The 6,942-nt window shown below is 37.7% G+C and overlaps 1 pseudogene; it reads right to left on the bottom strand.

Moving 5' to 3' along the window:
• Positions 1 to 2,567: 2,567 nt before the first annotated feature.
• LOC128591286 (prefoldin subunit 1-like) lies at positions 2,568 to 4,663 on the bottom strand (annotated as a pseudogene).
• Positions 4,664 to 6,942: the final 2,279 nt, after the last annotated feature.

The following is a 6,942-nucleotide window of genomic DNA, read 5'->3' as shown; positions in this document are numbered from 1 at the left end:
TAATAAAGACAAATCATCCATAGTTCAGGGCCCACGCTTACTTCCTGAGTGGCCATGAGGAAATGGATAAGGCAACCTGGTAGATGGGGGGAGGTAGTTCCTCATAACCAGTGTAAATGAGGGAGAGCCAGTGACAGAAACCTCCTCTCTTTGCAAACCATCTGGACAAGCCCTCCATGTAGACTGTGTGGCTTGGGGCTAAATGTAGCCAGTGTGATAAAGTACCAGGTTAATGCTGTGTGGATTGATTTTATTCCAGAGATAATACAGAAGCATTTAAATTTACTTTTTGAATCTCACTGTGACACTCCTTGTTGTACAAGCTTTAAAATGATGTTGACAATGTGCAGTCAAGTCTCAATCTGTGTATTTACCAGGTAAAGGTTTAATGAAAACAAAGTTTGGGTGGTCACATACAGATGATCTGAGTATCCAGTTCTATATATTTCCTGGCAGGAACAATTTGTTTTTGAATGCATGGATGCCCCATGCCTTAACCAAAATATTTGGTCTTCCTTAAGTTGTATAATTATCATGGCTAAGACATTTTTATCCTATCATTCAATATAAAGATGTGCCAAAGTTGGACCATATTCATTGATCTCTTCCTGTGGGTCTGGATCATGCTAGACACTGGGGAAAAAGAAGATATGGATTTCTGTAGCTCAGCAGTTAGGGCCCCGGCTATATACACTGGGGCTGGTGGGTTCAAATTCGGTCCAGGCCTGCCAAACAATGACAACAACAACAACAACAATAACAAAAAATAGCCAGGCATTGTGATGGGTGCCTATAGTTCCAGCTAATTGGGAGGCTGAGACAAGAGAATCACTTAAGCCCAAGAGTTGGAGTTGCTGTGAGCTGTTTGTGAGCTGTTATACCACAGCATTCTACTGAGGGCAACATAGTGAGGCTCTGTCTCAAAATAATTAAAGGGTTGTGCTAGGGAAGCTGACTAAAGAGGAAATGATCTGAAATTTTTTTTAATGATCTGAAATTTTAATAAGCCAGTGACTTCGGTCTCATAAAATCACTTGCTACAGATAATCACTTGTGATATTTTGGCCTACCCTCTGCCAAATAGTGATGATACCTGAATAATGGGGCAGAAAATTCTGGCTTGATCAATAAATAATTTGCTTTTATAGTGGAATATATATAGTTTACCATTATTATTGATTGGATGTATCTTATAATTTAAGGCACTTGGTTTATTTTTTAATTTTCCTTCTGTTTTTACAGTTAACCCTATGGAGTTGAATGTTGGGATGAAAACCTTATCAAAGACATACTCAAGTGTTCATTTTTAAGAAAAACCAATAGATCCAAGAAGGCACATGTCACCAGATGCATTAGTATAGTCTTGCATACAAGTTTGTGCCAGTGACAAGAAGGAAAATGGAAGGTGATGAGGAGCAGTTGTCAGATGGACGGGGCCACCACAGGCTTGCATTTAATATTGTCATTGCACTTGGTTGTGAAAGAAAGATTGAAAAGGCAACTTTTCCAGAAAAGCCTGCAGTTGTCCTTTGGTATCTAAAGCAATGGTGGCAGTAGTTAACAAGTGCAGACACTGGCAGTGAGGTTGAGATCAGTCTTCTTTGTGGGTTAAGTTTCCTGTGTTGTGATGACAACTTTCAGTTATGGGGCAATATGAATTAACCTCAGATGAATTCCATCCTATCTTGTACTAAGGTGGATAAATTTCCATCCTCTAGTCCTGAGAACGCCATTACCATTATGCCCTTTAGTTTTGTGCTTACCTTTAGCATTTTTGATGTTTATCTACCATAATACTTTACAATGGCTAATGATGGGCAGGCTCCCTCATTTTCCACTAAGTGCTCACTCTTATTTTTAGTTGATCACTCATAGGCGTGAAATTCAGCATATATACTCTACCCTTTTCTAAGCTGTTTTTTAACCACTCCCAAGCTTGTTCCCCATGAAAACCTGGAAGTCCCTCTCTGTTCTCCTTGCTATGGCCCATGGCTTCACCATGCCCCTCTCCCGTGGTTAAGTCTGAAAATCTCTTTTCATAGTATTTGTCCTCATGTATGTATAAGGAGCTCAGTCTGACCCACAGGGCTCATTGAGCCCCTTCACAATATAATTTTTATACCAAGACTTTTTTACCACCATAGGTGAGGATGAAAAGGAATAAAGTGGGTACAGGGATTATTGAACTCCATCCTTCAACTCACATGTAACATTTTAAATTGTATATTTTTTAATTGTGGATATGAATCCAGAGGCAGGAACTGTGTCTTACCTTTTCATTACCAGCATGCAGCACTGTTCATGATATATAGTGAGGTTTATTCAATGTTTATCTATATTTTGCTCTTCCCAGAAAGTTTGCTATGATTTGGGGATCAGGGACAGATGCCTTTTATTGTTCTGATCAGTGACAGGTCAGGCAAAGCTTCCCTCTTTGTCCTGGCTCCCACCTTCCCTCTCCTGGGAGTTGGTGACTTATATCAGGAGAGCAGAGTGTCTAGGCAGGGTGAAAATTACAGGGTTAGAATCTGAAAGGGGCTCAGGCTGATGTAGGAAATGTCAGGTTACTAGGCCATCCAGATAAAATGTCCATCGGAGCAAGGATCAGGGTCCCCTGGGGATCCCGACTGGGCCTTTCCTGCCATTAGCATCTCTCGGATGCTGTCCTCAGCTTCCTTAATACTCTGCTCCTGGTAGGATTTTCTCTGTCCTAGTTCTTTAATTTTTTCCTCTGTTACTCTTTGTTTCTCTAGCAGCTGATTGTGAATTACCTCCTTGGATTGAGGAATGAACATTCTTCCTACACCCTCATACATGTTAGATTCATTCACCAAAGTCATAACCTCTGTATCTGTAAGACGCGTATGCTTTTTCCTTTGGCTGCTCACTCTGTATGTCTGCAAGCTTCACCTTCTTTTAAGTGTTGATAACTTAGGCTTGAAGCTCTGGGTAGGCCTTTTTCAACTCCAGATCCACAGGGGCCGCTATCTCGATGCGTCCTTGCTATGCTTATTAATTGCATAGACTTGTAAGTTTTCCTTGGACAACATTCAGTACGAAAGGGGTTGACAGGTTCTTAGTGGTGAAGCCAAGACTTGATCCCTAGATGATTTAGGTTCCTCATAATCTCTAGTTTGATCCCTTGTTGTCTCACCAGAGTCAGAAAACAGTCGTTTGTTAGAAGGTCCGGTATAACATCCATATTTTCAAGAAGTGTAAATCCGTCTGGGAGGGCAAGAAAAAAGAGACCAATGCAGACTGGAAAGCTAAGAAGAGACGTTGTTAGTTTGATCTAAGGGTTATACAAAGGTGCAATTACACCTTTGTGGAGGGATTTGGAGGAAAATACAACATCACAACATAGATTATGGGCATTGGGCTAGAAAATAAATATATTTATGAAAAGGTGATATATTTTCATTGTTTTCTTTATAATGCAACAATAAGAAAACACATCAGCAGGCAAAGTGTGATAGTCCTTATTAAATATTATAAATATTCATAATTTCTATAAATCATATATAAATAGACATAATATTATGACATGAAATTATAATACTTATAAATATTACAAACTATCACATTAAAAAAAGACATAACCAGAGAATCTATGAAAATGCCTGAGACAGAACTACACTGTGATATTTGTAGGTTGGATTATATTCTTTTTGATGTTAGCCGACAAAGTGATTTGAAATAATACCAACTTCCTAACTGGAGGAAAGGAAATTGTTCTAGAAAGTCTAGTCTTGGGAGGATGATCACTTTTCTCATATTTTATTAAGGGTAAGAATTAATCTGAGGTTACTGGGAACATCGTGTTATGCCATAGAATATATTAAATTTCTATTATATGCAGATTCTGGGCTTCAGTTCCTCATCTGTCAAATGGAGAAATGATAGTACCTGTTTCAAAGGTTTGTTGTAAGGATCAAATTTGTTAATATTTAATTCTGCACTCAGTGCAATGTCTGGTAGAGAGTAAGCTCCCATTAAATGTCAGATAACAATGCTGTTAGTTTCATTCTTAAGGCCACTTGATCTCATTTTCTTTGAGACCTGCCAAGTTCCAACAATGGAAGAACAGGTGATAGAAAATTCAAAGTAAGTGCCCAGAGGTACTAGTAAAGAAATTCAAAACTTATGATCATGAAAATAGTTTTCTCAAGAAATAGAAGTGCCTTCAAGGAAGATGAGGAACAAAATAAAAGCAATAACTGACGTAAGAACACGCATCTCAGATAAAACACCTACTTACAGAAAGAGACGAAAATGGGAGGCAGCAATATCTTACCCAGAGTATTAATCATTTAAACATCCTCATAATTTTGATATTTCAGAAAGTAGATCCACTTTCTCTTTTCAGTTCTACCAATAACTATTTATGTAAGAGTAATAATCCTTTTATTTAAAGCATAAACCAGTCATCATATTAAGCACTTCATGTATACTATCTCATTATAGATTTGCAACTAGGGAAGCACAGCTTGGTTTTAAAAACGACAAACCATGGAGTTTAAGTATCTTGATCAGTGTCACAGATTCAGGAAAAGACAAAATAGAAAGAACCACTCTAGGCCTCAGTTTCCTCACCTATAAGATGATGGGACCATTCACATTCCAAATTACTCTTCTGAAGCCCTTGTGCTAGAATTCTAGCCATTTTTTCGACTAAGGTCAGGTTGCCTCTCCTGCCACCTAGTGGACACTTTAGTAATGATTATATTCATTTTTCCAAGGTAGGTTGTCAGCTTTGAGTAACAGAACGTTTGAGGAGGTCTAGTCTAATCCCCTTATGAACAGATGAGAAAAGCAAAGTCTAGAAAAGAAAAGACATTTTACAGGATACCTACAAGCAACGATATGGCTTCTTTTATGCTGACATGTAGTATTTAATTTATGGCAATATCTCTGTGTCACAGGTCATTGCCAAGAGATGTCAGAAAGTGTTTATATCAGGGCGGTGCCTGTAGCTCAAAGGATAGGGCTCCGGCCACATACACCCAATGTACTCAACACATTGGATCCTTTTTTTTTTTCCATTCCTGAGATACTTTGCTAAGAAGAATATTTTCTAGCTGCATCCATGTAAACATAAGGAGGTAAAGTCTCCATTTTTTTTTTACTGCTGCATAATATTCTATGATATACATATACCACAATTTATTAATCCATTCATGGGTTGATGGGCACTTGGGATTCTTCCATGACTTGGCAATTATGAATTGAGCTGCAATGAACAATCTGGTGCAAATATCTTTAATGCCAAATGATTTTTGGTCCTTTGGTTATACACCTAGTAGAGGAATTGCAGGATCAAGTTGCATGTCTACATTTAGATCCCTGAGTGTTCTCCAAACTTCCTTCCAGAAGAAACATACTAGCTTGCATTCCCACCAGCAGTGTAGAAGTGTTCCCCTTTCTCCACATCCATGCCAACATCTGTTGTTTTGGGATTTTGTAATGTGGGCTACTCTTACTGGAGTTAGATGGTATCTCAGAGTAGTTTTGGTTTGCATTTCTCTGATGATTAAAGATGATGAGGAGAAAGATGTGGGTCCAGTTTCCTTGCCTGGTTCCTGATCTGAGTGGAAATGTTTTCAATTTTACTCCATTCACCATGATATTGGCTGTGGGTTTGCTGTAGATGGCCTCTATCAGTTTAAGAAATGTTCTTTCTATACCTATTTTCTTAAGTGTTCTGATCAAGAAACGATGCTGGATATTGTCAAAAGCTTTTTCTGCATCAATTGAGAGAATCATATGGTCTTTGTTTTTTAATTTGTTTATGTGATGTCTTATGTTTATGGATTTACGTATATTGAACCATCCTTGGAACCCTGGGATGAAACCCACCTGGTTGTGGTGTATAATTTGTGTGATGTGTTGTTGGATTCTGTTTGCTAGGATCTTATTGAATATTTTTGCATCAATATTCAGTAGAGATATTGGTCTGTAATTTTCTTTTCTTGTTGGGTCTTTTCCTGGTTTGAGTATCAGGGTGATATTTGCTTCATAGAATGAGTTGTGAAGTATTCCTTTTTTTTTCTATGTTTTAGAAATGATTATGTAATATAGGTACTAGTTCCTCTTTAAAGGTTTGGTAGAACTCTGATGTGAAGCCATCTGGTCCTGGGCTTTTCTTTTTGGGGAGATTTTTTATAGTTGATGCTATTTCAGGGCTTGTTATAGGCTTGTTCAACATTTCCACTTCTTTCTGGCAAGTAAGGGAGGGTGACATGTTTCCAAGTATTGATCTATTTCCTTCAGATTTTCATACTTCTGAGAGTAGAGTTTTATGTAGTATTCATTAAGGATTTGCTGAATTTCTGAGGAGTCCATTGTTATTTGGCCTTTATCATTTCTGATTGATGAAATTAGGGATTTTACTCTTCTACTTCTGGTTAGGTTAGCTAACGGTCTATCTATTTTATTGACCTTTTCAAAAAACCAACTCTTTGAATGGTTGATCTGTTGTATGATTCTTTTGTTTTCAGTTTTATTAAGTTCTGCTCTGATTTTAGTTATTTCTTTTCTTCTGCTGGGGTTAGAGTTGGAAAGTTTTTCCTTTTCCAGTTAATAACTGGAATGAGATGACTCATTAAGTTATTGACTTCCTCTCTTTCTGTTCTCTTGAGGAAGGCTTGCAACGCTATAAATTTTCCTCTTAGGACTGCCTTTGCTGTATCCCAGAGGTTCTGATAGTTTGTTTCTTCATAATTGTTTTGTTCCAAAAATTTGGCAATTTCCTTCTTAATCTCGCCTATGACCTAGCTATCATTTAGCATGAGGTTATTTAGTTTCCATGTTTTTGTATGCGTGTGGAGATTCCTATTGTTACTGAGTTCAACTTTTATTCTGTGGTGGTCTGAGAAAATACAAGGAATGATTTCTAGTCTTTTAAATTTGCTGAGGTTAGACTTGTGACCTAATATGTGATCA

The sequence above is a fragment of the Nycticebus coucang genome, chromosome 8 (genome assembly GCF_027406575.1).
Source record: "Nycticebus coucang isolate mNycCou1 chromosome 8, mNycCou1.pri, whole genome shotgun sequence".
In the NCBI taxonomy this organism is placed as follows: domain Eukaryota; kingdom Metazoa; phylum Chordata; class Mammalia; order Primates; family Lorisidae; genus Nycticebus; species Nycticebus coucang.
The sequence above is the reverse complement of the archived record's forward strand: the minus strand, read 5'-3'. Positions and strand labels throughout refer to the sequence as shown.